We start from the raw sequence: 18,180 nt of genomic DNA, 5'->3' as shown, positions 1-18,180 counted from the left end.
TTAATCAATGTAGGGCAGAACCATGACCCATAGCCTCAGGGCCAACACACCTTCAGAAAATCAATCTAATCTATAGAAGCAGATCTTAGGAAGTGTCAGTCCAGTCATTTTTGTGATTGATGTCTAATGTAACCATATACCTATCTGGTCCTCGGGGATACCGCTCTACCCACAACCTCAGCTCTTAATTGCCTCGTTGAAGTAATTAATCGAACAGGCCTACTTTGTATTTTGCGGACTAAAACGTATTCGATTAACATGTAATGTATTGCATTTTAGCCGTACGTAAACTTCAAGGTTGCAGCGCATGTAACCTAACTGTAATTTAAAAGGCAGACTGGGTCTGTCTGTCCTTATATTGAGCTGACGGGGAGAGGTATTTTTAAACGTCGGCCGATTGCAACTAGCGCCATGGAAATAAGCGCTTTCGGAAAGATGCCTGGTTTCCAGGCAGCGTTGAATTTCTCGCAAATAGTGTAAGGATTAATCCCATGTAATTATTAGGCTGCTGCATGTAGGCCTACAATTTTCTGAAATCTTACAACACGTAAATGCATCAAAACTTTCCATAAAAAGTGAATACACGCTTTATAAAGAATGGATACAGTGAAACATTGCTTTCTTTCTTTTATTATTAGTATTTATGTTCATTGTTATTTCCTTTTTATTTTCGTCTTTTTTTGGTTAAACACATTTGCCCACAACACTCTGACCTCTGCGATATCATTGAGACTGATTTTCGGCGGAGTGGGGGGGGCGGCGATCGCAATCTGAAGCAGTAGAGTACCAGAGCCACCCGGATAGATGCGCCTTTGTTAGGGCGGGGGGAGGTAAAGTTTATGTCAGACAAGAAAGAGCAAAGCGACGAAGGGGGGAGCGGCTGCCGTGCCGTCGGGATCCGCGGAGCTGCAATTGGTCAGCGTGGCTCCGATCACAGCCCGGAGGAAAGCGACCGAGCGGCGGGGGGAGGAGGAAGAGGAGGAGGAAGGAGGAAGTGAAAACATCGGCGCTATCCGCAGCGTAAAGAGACGGCGATAAACTCCGATCGTCAGCGCCTCGGCTGTGGCCGGGGGGTGGAGCGCGTCCGCCGCGTCAGGTCTGTGCCGATTGCCGGGCTGATGCGCTGCGCTGCCCCCGAAACTACCTCCAACCGCCGCGCTCATTATTTTCCTGGAAGGGAGGGGGCCTGTCGCTTTGTCTTACTTTGTGAGCCAGCCGGGTGTCTATTTTGGCCATATGGTTGGCCTGCCAGCTATCTACCGCGATCGGGGGCGGCGGTGCCGACAGTTCTAAGGGTAATCGCCGGACGTGGCTCACCGGCTGGGCAGCGGGCGACGTGTACGAGTACGAGTACGGGTACAGCAGGCGAGCCGCGGATCGGCAGCAGCTGGTAAGTAATAAGCATGCAGCGTGTTAGTAGGACTTTGTGGAGCCCACAAAGGTTATCGGGGGGTAACCGACTAGTCAAAGCACTCGGCAGCTCTTTTTGCTTTTGCGCTTTGCTTAAGTTAACTGATTGAATTTTTTGCATGGCATTTTTAACATTTCCTGCATAATCTGGGTTAAATAAACAAACTTGTATTGCTGCTGCTTCAGTGCTTTCCCCCACCCAGCCTATATCCAGTTGCAATGTACGAATTTAGCGAGTTTTAATTGGATGTTTCGCTCTCTGAATTTGCAGTTTTTTCGTGCGTGGTGTTTTATTTCTGCACCTATATTGCGCTTTTTTCATCTTTAAAAAACGCACTGCATTGTGCTGACAGCTCGGAGACGTCCGGGGCAATGTCGTTTGGTTTAGCTGGCAAATAGTACATTTCTTAAAGCTTTGCATGTGAAATAGCTGGTTGGAAATTTAAGAGCTGAACGGGAAACCATAAAACCGCTTTAAACGAAACTTTTGGTCCGGTCTCAGTTTAAAATATTTATCTGTGTACCCTAATCTGTATATAATATGCCTTTGTAGTTGTCAAATGTATCAGTGTTGTTTTTCTCCTTCTCCAATCTGTTAGCGTATTAGATGCATCCAACTGGAATAAGGATATAATGGGTCTCTGTCTGGAAAATAAACCACTTATTTTGATTTAACGCCGCTGACTGACTTTTGTGTCCGGGACTGCGGCTCGGAGTCTTTGTGATGACCCGAAGGTTATTTTCAGCTTTTCCTAAAGTACCCTAATTATGATTAAAGTCAACTAAAGTTAGTATTCAGCTTTCAGTGACACTCGGGGACAGTAATTATTTCACCTGGATCAGTGTATTAGTTCTGTTTGCAGGCTTAGAACGCATTGAGTAGTTTTCCTCGCCGTGTTCAGGGCGTCCCGCAGCCTCCTGCCCTGTGCGCTTTGGACAGACTCCAAAAGCTGCCCTTTTCTTTGAAGACTGCATTTGCCCATCCATTTTCAATTAGACATTTGGCCTCATAATGTTGCAGAGGCTGTCCTGGGGATCGCATGTGGGTGAGTTTGGGAGTAGGCGAGGAGCCAATGCCCGTTAACAGTTTCTGAGGATTTGGCCTGATGATTTAAATATTTCCAGTTAAAAGAAAACATACAAGACTTGAGTGCAGAAAAAAATTCAGATTTAAGATTCTGTCTTATCGGTGGGGTGGGGTCATACAGCGAATGGGCAATGCTCTTTCGGGGATCTTTAAAGGTAACCTCTGGTGAACATTTCTTCTTGAGCAAGTTGTGCTTACCAGAAATTAAACAACAGCTGCTGACACATGCTGTTCTCCTGTGAATCTTATCAGTCTGTTTATGAAGTCAGACAGTCCACGGATAGCTTGATCTGGTGACTCCTCGTCCCATGTTGATGTTCAAGGTCGGGGTTAAAAGTCTACATAAAGGATTTGAATTAGTTTTGAATGCAAGCCCACTTTGACAGCTGAGGTGACTGGTCCATAGAGGTGGAGGAAAAGGTATCTCATCTGTGTTTGAGATTAAATTGTGAATTAAGTATCTTTGAAATAATTCATAAGGTTCTTCACACAAGCCCTGTTCGGTCTGAGTACAATTCTGGGCTTTAAGATGAGGAACTTTCAGTGTTCAATGTACTTACACATTTGTTGTTGTTTGATAAAGGTAATTGTTTAGCCAAATTGACAAACAGTCCCACGTAGTGTGTAAGCTTCAGTCCATTGGGTTCCGGAATGAACGTTAGTCGGTGATTTCGCTCTTTGAGGGGTTGTGGGTAATGTACGGGCCAGGGCTCCATCAAACCGTTCCTGGAGGACAGGCCTTGTTCCCCTTGGGTCCTTTCTCCATGTAACCCGATAGCACTGTTTTCCGAAACGCCGCTGCGTTCTTTCTGTGGACTCATTTTGGAGTATTATCCAGGCCATTTAGTTGTCGAGAACTGATACCAAAGGACTCAAGTTATCTATGTTAATTCTGGGGACAGTAAATGTTTAAGTGTTTGGTTTGATCTCTCTGCTGTGGTTGAGAAATTGTGTATTAGTATCCTAAGAATAAATATCATCATCATCATCATCATCCTGCTTTCCCTGATAAGTATCATGGTGGCAGCATGCAGATGGGGTCAGACCAGACTCCTGCATCCCAGCCCACAGACTCCAGCTCATTTTAGGACATCCTGAGATGTCCCCAAAGCCAGCTGGGAGGTATAATCCCTCCAGCGCTTCCCCCCCAGTCCGCCCCGGGGCCTCGTTCCAGTGGGACGTGCCGGAAACAGCGCTGCTGAGAGCAGGCCTGAGGGTGTCTTATGAGATGCCTGAACCACCTGAGCTCCAAATCAGCAGGACTGATTAAAGTGACACTATTAATTTGTGCAGAAGGTAATCTAATGCAGCAACCTGGCACCCGCTGGTACAGATTTTTACCAATTAATATTCTTTGGCATCTTTTTACCTAAACGATCAATGTATTGGCCTGTTATGGGTGCGTCGGCTGGGGCTGTTTGACTGTGAAAAACCTTCCTGGTTACTTCAGATGTTGAATTTGTCAATAAAACTCCGGGCTGGCTTTCTCCTCCTCACGTGTCAGGGGAATAAAGCCCTTCTGTACGTCGTCGCTTAGAAGAACTTGTTTTATGTGATGCCAGTTCTCATGTAGGGCTGGTCCAACCTCCACACGAGAGCTGAAAGGCCATCTGCCTGCCCCCCCCCCCCCCCCACACACACACACATGCACACACAAACACACACACTGCGCATTTCGTACCTAATGGCATCACCGAACCATTCCTAGGTTTTGGGAAAATCCAGAACTCTGGAGTTCCATTGCAAGCTAGAATCTAGCTATAAATTCAAATGTATCCCCAGGCAGATGTTTGGCAGAAGATGTGAATACGGTAGCGCATATAGCAGTTTAAGTTTATAGTCTTTAAGGACATGGAGTTCCAGAGTTCCTGTTCCAGGTTCTTCCCGACGCAATGCTGGCAGCACTGTGGCCACACCCCGCCGATTCATGTGCATCCACCCGCCGCTGTACGCGCTTTAGATGTGAGTGCACCAGCTGTGTGTTCAAAACGAGCCAGGGGTACGCTGCTCTCGGATCTCGGACCTGGCACCGGATGTGTGCGTCTGTGGCTCGCTCTACCATTCCTTCGCTTTCCCTCCTCCTGTCGGTCTGTACTCCAGATACAGGGTGTGCTGTGGTGCTGCTGGGCCCAGCCTTGTGGATCCTCACTCGCACGGGTCAGTCAGTCCTGGCCCTGAGACTCGATGCCACCTCATCAGTCTGTACTTGTGTTTTGAGCTTTATTAAATTTGGGAATAGATTAATCATCTGTTGGTTGATTATTCGGTTGATTAAGGCTGCCTGCGTCACTACATTACAATGCTGTGATGCTTTGTTAAATTTCCTCTGTAAACAGACAGTCGTGACGTACTGCTGGCTTCGTTTTTGCTTAAGCAGGAGCTCAGCTCGGGTCAATCGAACCGCTGAAGGGGTCTGATGGCCACCACTTCCGTCTGTTTGCAGGTCTCTATTAAAATGCCGTCCGACTGTGTTTCTCAGCAAACTGTCATAAAAGGCTTTATAGAAAAACTTCCCAGCCGGCATTTTGGGGGGCTGGGTGTTTTCATAATGAATTTATAACTGTCTAACGCTATAAAATGGACTTGGCGGCAGAGAGAGATGAAACTATAAAAAGAGAAAAGGAGAGTAACGTGCAGTGCAGCTCTTGTCACACCTTGGAGCAGCGGCGCTGGGTGAGGAGTGACCACATCTCCCAGAGCTGCCTGACAGCCGCCCGAAAAAGAGGCCGTCCGCTGGGGGAGGTGGGGTCCCGCGCAACGCCTGTCACGCATCTGCCTTTGTGTTTATATATATATATATATATATATATATATATATAGGGGAGGTTTTTCTTTTTAAGTCTCACTTAAATTGGCTCCAACGTAAATAAAACACGGGCTATTTTGGATGGCAGTTATCCTGTAATGAGTGATTTAAAAATATATATGTATTATTTTTATTATTATTATTTTTCTGTCCGTTTCTGTATGCAGTGGGCCCTGTAAGGCCCTGACGGTCAGCTGCGCGTGAATCATCCGCACAGGACTGGGCGGCACTGTGGCTGGCCGAGTCTGGCTCCCCGGGCTGCAGCGGAGGCCTGGTATACGGGCCGCCCGGGAGAAGGGTGTCATCTCCACGGTGAGGACACAAGCATCTGTGACACGATGCATGTGAGAGAGGCTCACAGAGACGGCTTGAGTGATTTGTTATTGAGCCAAAACGGCTTTAATTTGTCTGTGCCACATACTCTTCACACATACAGGCCTTTAATGGGAATGATGTTCCCAATCAGAGCTGCATTAAGTGAATTTCACCGGAACAACCTGGATCTGTGAATGCCTCACCGATAACATCCTCCTCGCAGGGAACGGCGTGCACCCTGGTAAAGAGTTTTCACAATGGGATTTAAGGAGATAGGCATCTCGTGTGTCGAATCTCCATTTGAGGAATATGAAAACAGGGACCGCACTGCAGAAGAAGGTTATGCTGTTTTTATCTGGGTCTTTGTGCATTTTAAATGAGTCGTTTCTCTTTTGAACGTATCTGGGTGGCCTTTTGCGGAGGTTCTTTCACCGAAATGCTGTCATGATTTCATGTATATTAAGTAGGTAAAGATATACGATGCACAGCTTTGAAATAATGTTGGTCGACTCCCCCCTCGTTACATACTAATACAGTGTTAGGTTTCAGTAATGCCAAATAAAGTCTAATTTTTGCCCCAATGGCTCGAAACCGTGTGGTTTGTTTTTCATGGTTTGTCACGGATGGCCTGGTTTTTAAAGCACTTAATCGTTTTAAAATTTAATGGGGTGTGTCTGCGTGTGACTCCCTTAAACTGGAGAGACATCAGTTAATTGGCGTGTTTAGTTGTTTATGTGCTGCATAGCGCTGTAATATGTTCCTGCCCCGCCTCTGTGGTGATGCGGACATTAAATCAGGGCAGTGCAATACTCTCCATTACTGAACCCGGCATTATTTTGTGGCAGAATAATGACAGGGAAAATATTTTTGTCTTGGACTGAGGCTTGTTTTTTAGGAAGAAGGGGGAGGGCAGACTGAGTGTATAATTTTCATGGCCTATCAGCAGAGTCAGGTCCAGAGAGTATAAGTCCAGACCGGGATTTTGTTTGTTTGGACCTGAATTATCCAACAACCTGTTGAGGGGTGAGGTGAATGTAAGTCTCAGCTTTCTCATTCACCGATGAAAATTTTTTTGGGGGCTGCTTAAATTTATGTTCCCGTTCGTCTCTGGGATAGGGGTCTGCAGTGCCATGGGTGTTTTGGGGAACACTGCCCCCCCGATGTTTTTGAGGATGTTTTGATATCATGAAACCTGCCCCCAGCCACGGAGTTCTTTAGGCGATCATCTCTTGCAGACACTCGTGGCCGATTGTGGAGTCAAAGAGCGCAGCCCACCGCCCCCCCCCCCCCAGGTGTGAATGGTTTTTAGAAGCGTGAAAGCCAATCCGAAAAGCTGTGAGCCATGCTGTCATCGCCATAGAGTGGTCACCAGCTGGCATACAGAGTTAAGTCGTATATAGATTCTTTTAATTGTTAGTAACAATTTCTGATTATTTATGTTGTTTTAACCTTTTTAATTGGTCAGTCTGTTTTACTGTGCATTTGCTCACCATGAATATAGCCCTGATTACTAGCATGGTGTTAAAAGTCAGCGTAACTAGCTAACCAACTGGCAGACTCTGGTCCACATTGGGACCAAAACACAATTCAGTCAGGACTGTGGGATTATTTATCCCACCCCCATTTAACAAATTTAATGGGTTGGTCTGTGTATCAGGCGCTGTGGACCTTGTTTTTGTGTTGCTGATTGAATTTGGCCCTTGGGGAGACAGTCTGGACCCCCTGCCTTAGAGTAACCTGTCTCACAATAACTACTCTCCAGACTCCTGTTTTTCTTTTGTGTTATTTTTCCTGGCTGGGGTGCTATCCTTCTCCCCGCCCCTGGTGAGCACCGCTCTCCTTGACAGGGGCCCGCAGGCTGCTCGGAAACCCCCGTGCGCGAACAGACTGAGATGGTACACCGGCAAGGCTGGGGGGGGGGGGGCACGCCTCTCGCTCGTCCTTATCCGGGACCCCCGGGAGGAGGAGTGCACCCCACGGCAGCCCCCCGTCTGCGTCCGAGGCGAGCGGCTCGTGCACCAGCCTCAATCAGACCTTTTCATCTCTGCCCCCCCTGGGCTTCAACGATCAGAAGCAGTTTTTGTGTGTAAATGGACCTATTATGATTAAAACAAGTAGAATCATTTTACCCCAGTCTGAAGATCAGTGTCGTTCTGCTTCATTTAAGGTCTAATCTCCAGTTTGGTTCTGCATTCTGATGTCCTTTTTCTTAATCCTTTTTTTTCTGGTAAGAAACTGAATTGCTGAAGGGACCGAAGAGTCCTGAAATAGGTCGACCCTTTTAGATCTCTGTAAATACAGAGCCAGCTTTCTCCGATTTGTCTGTACACTTGTTAGTCAGGGGTGTTCGATTAAGTTCTGTGCCTCTCATCGTACAGTGCAGAGGGGAGGGGTTACAGTTAACCCCCTGCAAGGGCGGAGTCCAGCCCTGTGTGCGTGTTACACTTGTGGGGGGGCGGGGAGAGTGGGTCCGGGCCGCTTGTGTCTTTGGTATTGTCACTGGATACCACAGAGAAGTGTGAGGTGAGGTGAATAGTGTTTGGAACCAGCTGTGCAAAGGTGCTATGTTTCAGGGTGGGGGGGTTGTTTTTGGTGGTCTGCGTCCTGGTCAGAACAAAAGGATGGAGGTGGGAGGTGTCAGGCACAGGGCGGGGGGGGAGATGGTGGTTGATGAGGACGCAGGCCAAGGAACAACTGGCAGCACTGTGGGAGACTGGCACAGTGTCTCTTTGTGTCCTGCGGTGTCTGTCGCCGATTGGGCCCGTGGCAGTGAGTGAATGACTGTCCCCCTACAAGCCTGTGTGGTGTGTAGCTGTGTGCGGTCCTCTTCACGGGTGGGGGGCGCTAGTATTCCTAAAACATCTGATATTCATAATGGAACCGAGACAGTAGCAGTGTCCCAATGACTTAAATGGCTTCATTTTGATGTGCTGCAAGCTACAGAGAACTCTGTGTGAACACCCCCCCCCCCCCTCCAGCCCCCCCGCTGCCTCTCCGTCAGGGTGTGAAATGTGCTGAGTTGTCAGTTCTCTTTCTGCAGGACGGGCTGCGGATGCATGCGATGAATCGGAACCTGAGCTTCTCCCTCTTAACGGGGAGAGGCACTGGCTCATCCCTAAGCCTTCCTGCGGTCCCTCTAACCGCCGCAAACGCTCGTCCGTACAACGTGGACCTTGATTCTTATTTGAAGTAGGACGGGCAAAAATAGTAACAAATCAATTGCGGAATGTTCTAGGCTTTTTTCAGGTTTTCGATCTAGGCTAGCCTGAACCTGAGGGGATTTAGTGATGTGTTTCTGTAGGGGTGTGCGTGCCGTGCAATCTTTGGAAAACGGGTTAGAAAATTGGTTAGAGACTTGGGCGTAAAGGCTATTCGGCTGGGTGGGGGCGGGGGAAGGCAGGGGTCTGTCTCTGAAAGAATATGTCATCTTTCATCATGAAAGTGGTCACCTAAGGGCGAGGGGGGGGATCAGTCTCTTTGTTTTAGTCCTAGTGATCTAATGACCCATGTGGGCCTGAAATGTTATAGGGTGATGACCACGACCTCGATTCGGTTCTGGTTACCCTTCCTGCCTTTTGGAGAGAACCGCATCTGTCTCCCTTTACAATCTGTCGGGACACTGGAGAAACAAAAAAAAATATTTCCCCCGTAGCTGTCCGTGAGAATGCCCAGCCCATTCCAGTGCTAACAAAGGATGTCAGTGATACACAACCTGTCATATAATCTTACTTTTCAGGACTTTGGGAGCTGAATGTACAATTGGGTGAGAGAATTACACCAGGCTGGAATCGGTTCAGATTTAATTAGTTTTGTGTAATAATTAGTTTGTCTCTCTCTGTCCAGGGCTTGGTTATTTATTCCCAACGACACCTTTCACCATCGCCACCCACCAAGAGCACGAACACTGGTGGCCACCCAGCATACTGGGATACCGACCCCAGGCTGGTATCCCAATGATGTCGCTGGTGCTTTCCTCAATGTCTGACTTAAGGGTTGACCAGCTTTCCTGTCAGGCCATTTTTTTTCCTGTTTAAATGATACTATCGGTCAGCTGTTGTTTTGATGTTGAAGAACAGAAACGATAACCCCCTATAATCTCCCTATTGGCTCTTTCAGTTCTCCCTTCCGCTAATGTGCCATCGCTTGGCACCTGAAGTGTGATTGGGCTCCTTGTTATTGAGGATGTGGAGTTGAGCCCCCTGTGTTAGCGTTAGCATTAGTGTTAGCGTTAGCGTTGAACGCAAGGATGCCCACCAGTGTGCTGAGTCCACAAAATGCTATTGCCTTTTGGTTTTAGGAAGCTGTCATGCTTCCTCTTAATGTGACACTTATATATCCAGATAAAATTAGCCCGACAGGACAGAGCAGCTACTTCGGAAAGAGGGAACTTTGATTCTTAGTGAGGAGTTTGACAGAATAATTGCTGGTTGCTTAACACTGTTTGTTTTTTTGTGAGAACCTCATGCAGATTCACTGTGAAATTTGCTGGCCTCTGCCCTTTAAACTTCCTGTCCTCCTTTAGGAGAAATATGTATGTATGTACAGACGCTCCTCTACTTACGAACGAGTTACGTTCTGAACGGCTGTTCATAATTTGAAATGTTCGTAAGTCGTTATTCAACATCATTTTAAGGGTATACGCAAGTACAAAGAACTAGGATGCTGTGAGAACGCACACTACGCTGCTGCGCGGCGGGAGTAGCGGCCTGAAGTCCAGGTACGAACCGGACAGGCAGCATAGACAAACTTGCTGGTTTCGTGTGATTGGCTAGTGGCTCCCGCCAAGCGCTGTGATACGATGTCACTCCATCCTGGCCGTGTTCTTTCACCCCCTCGAGCTTTGCGTGTGGTTGCACCTGTCTGGCTTTTGTATCCTCAACACGGACTATTGGGGGAGGGTAAGGTGTGGTTCCGGTAATTTGCGTCAGGGAATGTGGCTCTGAAAGCCCAGGGAATGAATAGTTCATGCCCCTCCCCCCCCCCCACTTCTCCATTGTCTGCGTGACGTCATGCCCTTTCTTTGGAAATGTCTGCACAAGTACAAATTCCCCATCCATAAGCGTTGCAAGGATAAGGGAGAATAGGAACTAGACACTTCATTAGCGTTTGGCTTTTTCTGCAAGGCAGGGCACTCCTTTTACGTTTGCATTTCTTTATTTAGAAGATGTCTTTGTCCAAAGCGATGTGCGAAGGAGGCGGACAGGCATGAGTGTAGCTAGGCCGAGCTTCCAGTGAATGACCAGCAACAAGTGCAAATTGGCGTCTGAGCAAGAGCTACATGTAGCAAGCATTGTAAAACGTAGCAGGAGAGTAAAAATGAAAGACAAGCTAGTGTGCAAATACGGCAGCATCCGACATGCACGTGTAACCAGCTGGAGTTAAACTAAAAAGCGACTGTGTTCCTGGTGATCTTGCATCTTGTTGTTTTTGCCCGAGAAATGGTTGCAGAAGGATTTATCAGATTGCATTTTGTGGGCTAGTCCTGCATAGGGCAATGCGAAGACGGTACGCGGTATTGAGGCTGTAAGTCAAATGTGCGTAACTTCTGGCATGTGCACATTATAACCACAATCTGAAGGAATGGGGAAGGGGGGGGGGCTCAATGGAGTAGGTCCCAGGACCGTTCCCCATGAGGTCAGTCACAAGAATGTGTCCCTTGGAGGCTGGAACCTTGCCAAGCCCATAATGTTTTTGATGCGATTAAGACTATAATGGAATGAGTGGTACCCTGTACATTCCCACACAATTGCAAACCTTCCTAATCTCCCAGCTATGAAGATTGCCTGGTGTTTAGTGCCAAGACTGATACTGGCTGCAGTCTTGCGGGGACGCGAAAGAATTTTCGTATTCTGTTATTCACATTAATGCTGATGTGAATTGGGGTATAAAGCTGCCGTTATCAGTCCAGCTGGGTTTGGAAGGTCACATGTGCCATTTCGGAGATGTTTATAGGCTGTGTGGTGAGGCCTGTCGCAATTTAAGTCTTCATCTGTTGCTGAAAGTGGTCAGCCTCAAGAGCTGAGATGGCAGTGGCCTCCTGAGAGAGCCAGCTCGCTAAGGCCAAGTATGTTCACCTAAGCTGCAGGTCCCCCCACCGTTAAAGGGATTCCTTTGGTTGTCCACCCGTCGTCCATCAAACGTGCACACTTGGCATCGTAGCATGACGTGTTGAGGCCGGGACGTCAGCAGCACCTTCCGGCCGCTGGCCCACTTTTAGCTCGCTGTTGTCCTTCATCCCCTCAACCGCTTGCTGAGTGAGACCCGATCTGCTTTCTGGAGCAGGCGAGGTGCTGCGGGCTCCAGAGCAGAAGGTCACCACCGCCGTGACGGGCTTCGCTGGTGATGCAGTTTGCGCCCTAGTTGGGCCCCAGCAGGTATACCCTGAGTCACATGAGATTTCACAGCATGTCCCTTTCGTAAGGCGTGTGATGTTCGTAGGCTTGCTACGACGTGAAACGGAAGGTTGCCGTGGCATTTGGAGAACGGTGGAGCGGTTTCTGTAATTTGTTTGTGTGAGGACAGTAGATTTGGCTGTTTACAAACTGGGCGCTGTCCTTTACCCGAGCGGTCTCACTCGTCACCGAATCACCGTTGTGGCGTCGTTATAAACTCTACAGAAGGCTATTTATAGTGCGAGATGACAGACACTCCAGCTTGTGGGATGGGGGAACTGCAGAGGTTAAATCCTTTGAAATATGATGCTGTATAACACTATAGCCCCACTGCAGCTTCAGCTTCAGAAGCACCAGAAATTCAAGAGCATATTTTTATACTGTGCAAAGGTCCTGCAGGTACTCACGGGAGAGGAGGGGGGGGGGGGGGGTGGATTGTACAGGCCTTTTGTTACTGCGATTTTTGTTCTCTCACATACATCAGAGTCGTAACCTTTTTTCTCCTCACCAGGCCTGCGTGGGGCTCCGGAAGCGGGCGAGGCCGGCTCTCCGCGCGTCACGCCCTCGCTTGCCACATTTCTGACCGCCTGCGGGGGTGCGTTTTACGTAATGGGACTTAACGTCAACCCGCCAGTTATCCGTCTGGATTAATTCCGCGGTTTAGCTGGTGAGAGACGCCAGGCCTCAGCTCCACGTTTGTGCGAGTTTGTTTTGCGTTAATCGGATATGGTTAATCAGGATCTACTCAGAATGCGGCAACCTTTATCGATAAAGTGGACTGGCGAAATCGTTCTGTTTAAGAAATACATGTGAGGAACGGCTAGGATGGAAACGGCCCTCAATTTCATGTTGTTAACAAGTTAACAGAAGTGTCCATCTTTTTGTCTCTAACACTGCAGAGTGGGCATTGTAACATTGATCTCTGTCGGTAATTCATGTAAGTAAGTAAAATTTATTTATAGAGCACATTTCAAGACAAGCGTACACCAAAGTGCTTTGCAAAGTATAAAATACACACATATAAAAGATCTGAGATTAAAAGAATGACAGGATAAAGTGACAGAAATAAAATAAACAAAACCAACTGCCCTAGAGCTACAGTATCTCATCCTGGACTGAACGCCTGTCTATAAAGGGACGTCTTAAGAGCAGATCTAAAAGCAGAGACTGATGTGCGCCTTGTTTAATGTAAAGAGGCAGATTGTTCCACAGTCTTGGAGCAGCAACTGCAAAAGTACGATCACCCTTCAGTGTTATTTGTAGATGAAATAAAGGGAGATGCCTGTGTAGAGCTACTCCTCTAACTTGGTGTTAATTTAATATTACGAGCGTCCAGCTCGGGATGTTCCTGCTACTTCTGCCAAATAAGTCTTGCTGTCGTGTCACGTCTGTGCCCCTGTTTGACTACAGATTAACCCAAAATCCTTTTTCCGCTTGACGTCTTTTAAAAGTCCTTATTTTGGCACGGGACGGGGCTCCTGCACTTGCGGTTTCCATAGCGAGCGCTGGGGTTTGTCCAGGCAAACGTGAACCGGTTTGACTCTCAAGTGGCGCCTGATGAAGGCCCCGGGACCCTTGAAGGTTCGAGTGTCTCGCTGTTAATCACATGCCTGTGCCCCCCTTCACTTTGCTATTGTCACAGCCTGTTAACTTGGGGCTACCCCGAGTGTTATTTATGCGGTTATTTATGTTCTCATAAGCCTGCCATGTTGTTCTCGGAGGGACCAGCATGTGCTTGAAGATGCATATGCGCGATGAGGTGATTTTAAGCTGCATTTAGGAGGTCCGACATTTCATGCGAGGGCAGATTAGTGCTTGGTTACTCTTTGTGGTCATTTTTTTTTGTGGCTGCTGTAAGCTTAGAAGCATGCAAAAGGCGTTAGAAGGACATTAGACCTGCAAGGATTTATAGAATTCAGTTGAATACTGTCTTCATGCTTTGGGGTAGGTTATAGATGTCGATTTATTGTATGATAAATCTAGATTTATTTGTTTAAGGTGTGTAATTGAAAATTGAAATTAAGGCTGAAATCACTGTAGATTCTTTTTGTATAGTTTTGTTGGGCTTTCCCTGACACCCTATGCCTTAAAGACAGGGGCCCAGGTCCACTGATTGTCACTGGAGGTTCCTGCCGCCGGCGGTCAGCCTGGACGGCCTCCAGCGCTATCTGTTACGCCACTGCTTCCTGTCACCTATCTGAGGGCAGCTGTTTCTTTTGAATCTCGCTGTTGTGCCTCGCAGCCCGTTTCCTCTCGGGGTGGCGGGCGCCTACTTCCTAGTTCTGTTCACCTCTGTCTGAGGCGGGGCGCAAGGCGGCGAAGGACTCTGCGAGGGACGCTGGTCTGTACGGCTCTGTCTGCGTCGGGGGACCCGGAGGGACGGAGGCTACCGTAAGTCCTGTCCTCCATTTACCGTCGGCAGAATGGACGATGGATCGCCTGTTCTCGCTTCACTGATATTTTAAGCGAAGGCTAGGAAAGGAGGGAGCGTGCGGTCCGTCACTAGTTGACAGGATTTCCGGGTCTGTTCTGCTGCCAAACGATGTGGTTTTGGTTCCCATACTGTGTTTCTGCTTTTGGCTCCATGAAGAATCTATCTTGGCTACTTAGTATCCTTCAAGCGCAAGTGTTACCTTCTCCATCTGGAAGGTAGTGATGGTGGAGTTGACTCTGCACTGGTGCTAACATCATGCACTACTACGGTTTCTGGGCATCCTCTCTCCCTCGGTGTCGCTGAGAGTTTTCCTCCGGCTTGCACACGTGCGCTGGATTGATGTAACCTTTTGTCAGGGACGCCAGGCAACACGAAGCTGTCTGCATATAATCTTCTGTCTCTCGCTCGATGCTTTGTACGTAGAGTGGCGCGCCGAAAACCGCGACCTTTGGCAGGTGGCGTTATTTTTATTTGATAAATGTGCACTAAATGTAGCTACACTTTATAACAGCGTGAAAACGGCCTTAGAAAAAGTTAAACTTGGTAAGAGTCGCTTTTGTGTTTTAAAGTGGCAGTGTCTTTTGAGGTGGGGGGGTAGAGAGACGGACGGACGAAGGGAGGGAGAGAGAGAGAGAGAGAGAGAGAATGTCTTGTGCAGTCATTTGACAGGATATCCTGCTTTGTGGAAGAGACAGAGGCTGTGTGTACGCACACATCTGCCCGTACTGAGACGTGCCTCGATAAATAGCGCCAATCGCAGTTTCTGTCGCCTGTGCGGTTTTGAATATAATCATTTGCCTTTGTGGTGGGGGTGGCCCTGCATTGGCACCATTTCCCATGGACGCAGAGTCTTTTCATCTACATCCCGTCCTTTCTGCAGCTTCCTGCTGCCTTCCTCCACCCGCTCCAGTGTTCAGTGACATCTCGGAGGGGGGGGGGAGGGGCTTCCTCCTCCTTCAGACGTGCCCGCCGGCTCTCAGAAGCCTTTTCCTGTGGGGCTCTTGCGTTTCATTGTGTAATGGAAACCGCCCCGTACGGCTAAGCTTAACCTTGCAGGGGGGGGGGGTCATTAAATGCATGCAGGAAACTCCTCCCCTTCATGGTCAGGTGCTCGGAACGGTCCACCAGGGTGTCCCCTAGAGGGGGGTGAGGACACTGTGGTGTAGGTGAAGCGAAAGCGCCATAAGCATGTTGGCTTTTTGGGTCTCCCTTGTCCACCCCCCCCTCTGTCCTGCTTTTTTTGTTGCATGGGGCCCCAGTGCGGACGTGTCACTTTTCACAGTATGAAGTTTGTAACTAGAAGATCTGATCAGCATATCATCAGTCACAGGTTCAGCGGCGGATCCTGCAAACGTGTCGGCTGTGGCTTCGGGTGAAACCAATGTCCGTAACCTGAGGTTTTCACGCATTTCTGAAAGGGTGTCGGCACTTATAATAAGCATCTTTTCTGGTGCCGGGGGGGGGCGGATTCTCCAGGCTATAGTTTTCTGATTATCTGGGTGAAATGTCCCTGTCTCTCTCTAGGAAAGTAAGAGCTCTCTTGTTACCATCCTGAATTATTGAGACCCCCCCACCCCCCACCAGCAGACCCATTTAGTATCCTTCCTGTATACCACAGACCCTGTGTGCACCCCAGGCTTGGTCCAGTGGTCGTTTTGAAATTGAATTTCAGAGACGCAGGTGTCATTGTTCCAGTCCTGACCGTTCCACCGTGGATGCGAGTTCTGGTTTTCATTCATGGTGTCGCTATCGGATGTGGGCGGAGTCGACCGCTAGCGCAGATGTAACCCCGGGTAGCATGGCGTGTTTCTGATGTTCTGGAGGCTCGTTCTGGAGGCTCGTTCTGGAGGCTCGCCCGGATTCCTTTGCAGCCTCGGTATTTGGAAAAAGCGTTTTTATCTTTGCGTTTTGGGGTTTGCGGTAAACAGCTGGTTTTGGCAGCGTAAGGAGGGTCCAGGTGCACAGTGGCTCACCGAACGGTGACCGTGTGCTCTAGAAGCGGACCGCACCATGCCTGTGGCTGTCACCTGCGTCCTGGCCAAGTGCTCCGGGCACTGGCTGTCACACAGCTAGCTCATGCTCTGGTTTTTAACAAAAGGGCAGCAAACCTGCACTAAGGACCAGTCAAGCGACTGGTCCCCCCCCCCCCCCCCTCCAAAACACTTTCCTTTCTTTGTGGTTTCGACAAGAGCCTTCAAGAACGCTGAGGCTGCAGAAAAGCTTCAAAAATGACTGCACTGAGCGTGGCGCCTCCTGTTCGCTGCGGCGCTGGTTCCCGTTTGAGCTGTGGGCCGAAACCTGCCACCCACACAAGTTATCCAGTCAGGGAGCGGCGTTGCTGGGCCACCGGCATTTCACGTCCAGAGAGGGTCGGCCGATGAGCTCAAGGTGAACGGTGACGGCACGTTCTTCCCATTCTGGGAATAATAACGGCCTGCATCTTCTCGGATTTCGATGGCTCGAAGCCATTTTCCGAGTTCCAGGAACATTACATAACTCGGCTGCCGAGGCTGGATACGAGGTGGGAAGGGTGGATTGACCTCGGCGCACCCTGAGGGGGCTCCTGTCTCCCATTCTGCAGCTGCGCCTTGCCAGACGCCCCTCCGTGACCTTGAGGGCGTGCAAGGTCGATGCTGATGTCAGGCGCCTTTGAGAGTGGTGTCAGCTGGTGATTTAGGCTTTTAACAATGTGCGAAGGATGTATCTCAACAAGTCTCACCTGCTAATCATCAATCTGGACAGAACCAGTTATGTCCCTAGTCATTCGACTGGACAAGAAATAGACAAATCTTTTTCTGTAGTGTTTTATAGGTTTTAATCTTGAGGTCAGAATGCTGCTGCTGCTGATGATGATGATGATGATGATGATGATGATGATGTTGATGATACTAGTGTCAAAATCACTTGAGGACATGACGACCTGCTCCTGGATAAGACACATCTCCCTAGGGAGGCTTCGGAGTGTGTGTTTATGGAAAGAGCTGCCCAAACTTATGCACGCCCCAGACACGAGGCAGCCTGATGGAGCCGGCTGGGACGGAGGCTTTTTAGTGTGAGTCACACATGACGCACGGTCCTATCCGACTCACGTTTTCACGAGGGGACACATGCTGGTCAGGCTTTGTGGGAGTAACGCCCATGTGCATGCTGAAGCATTGACAATGCGGAGAGTCGCCTCCTTGTGAGACAAGGAATGGCTCCATCTGTTGGAAGTGGGCATCACAGGTGATGTGGCCCCTGTTATATCAGCCCCTGAACCCACCCATCTGTGTTTATCCCCCAATGATTTGCTCAGAATTATTTGTACTGAAATATCATTGGAGCTGCATGTGATTCACAACAGTCTTATCCAATTAAGCCAGCCTGGCCCTGCAGCATGACTGCTTGAAGGCAGGCCTTCTACATGTGAACCAAGGATGGGGGCTCACTAGTCATTGGACAGGTATAAGGAGGCTTAATATGCAGGGAAAGGCTGTGGGCCTTCTACTAATGTCCCAGATCGTGGTGACCTGCCTGCTCCCAGAAAGTCGCTCGCTGTGCCTGACAGCCCTGGTGGCATCCCCGTGGTTTGTTGCCCTTTCACTGTTACTTTTGGCCCAGCTTCACGTTCTACACAAGCCGCTGGATCTCCCAAGGCAAACTTCTTACTCGACCCGAGTGATGGACAAAATGACGCTTCATGAACCATTTGCTGTATTTTTCTGACCCCACTAGATGGTGCTGTCTGTTGAAAAAA

At 48.8% G+C, this 18,180-nt stretch overlaps 1 protein-coding gene across 6 annotated transcripts in view; it reads left to right on the top strand.

The window, feature by feature from the left end:
• The first annotated feature begins 841 nt into the window (after positions 1 to 841).
• The window catches only part of elmo1 (engulfment and cell motility 1 (ced-12 homolog, C. elegans)), a 65,868-nt gene continuing 48,529 nt past the window's right edge, over positions 842 to 18,180 (top strand). For 2 of the 6 annotated variants that reach the window (XM_023811921.2, XM_023811920.2), the window contains exon 1: positions 14,240 to 14,401. The gene's annotated coding sequence lies outside the window, so the exon portion shown is untranslated. The other 4 variants (XM_023811918.2, XM_023811917.2, XM_023811919.2 and 1 more) reach the window with 4 other exon arrangements.

This window comes from Paramormyrops kingsleyae, chromosome 23 (assembly GCF_048594095.1).
Source record: "Paramormyrops kingsleyae isolate MSU_618 chromosome 23, PKINGS_0.4, whole genome shotgun sequence".
In the NCBI taxonomy this organism is placed as follows: domain Eukaryota; kingdom Metazoa; phylum Chordata; class Actinopteri; order Osteoglossiformes; family Mormyridae; genus Paramormyrops; species Paramormyrops kingsleyae.
This window is presented reverse-complemented; position numbering and strand designations above follow the sequence as displayed.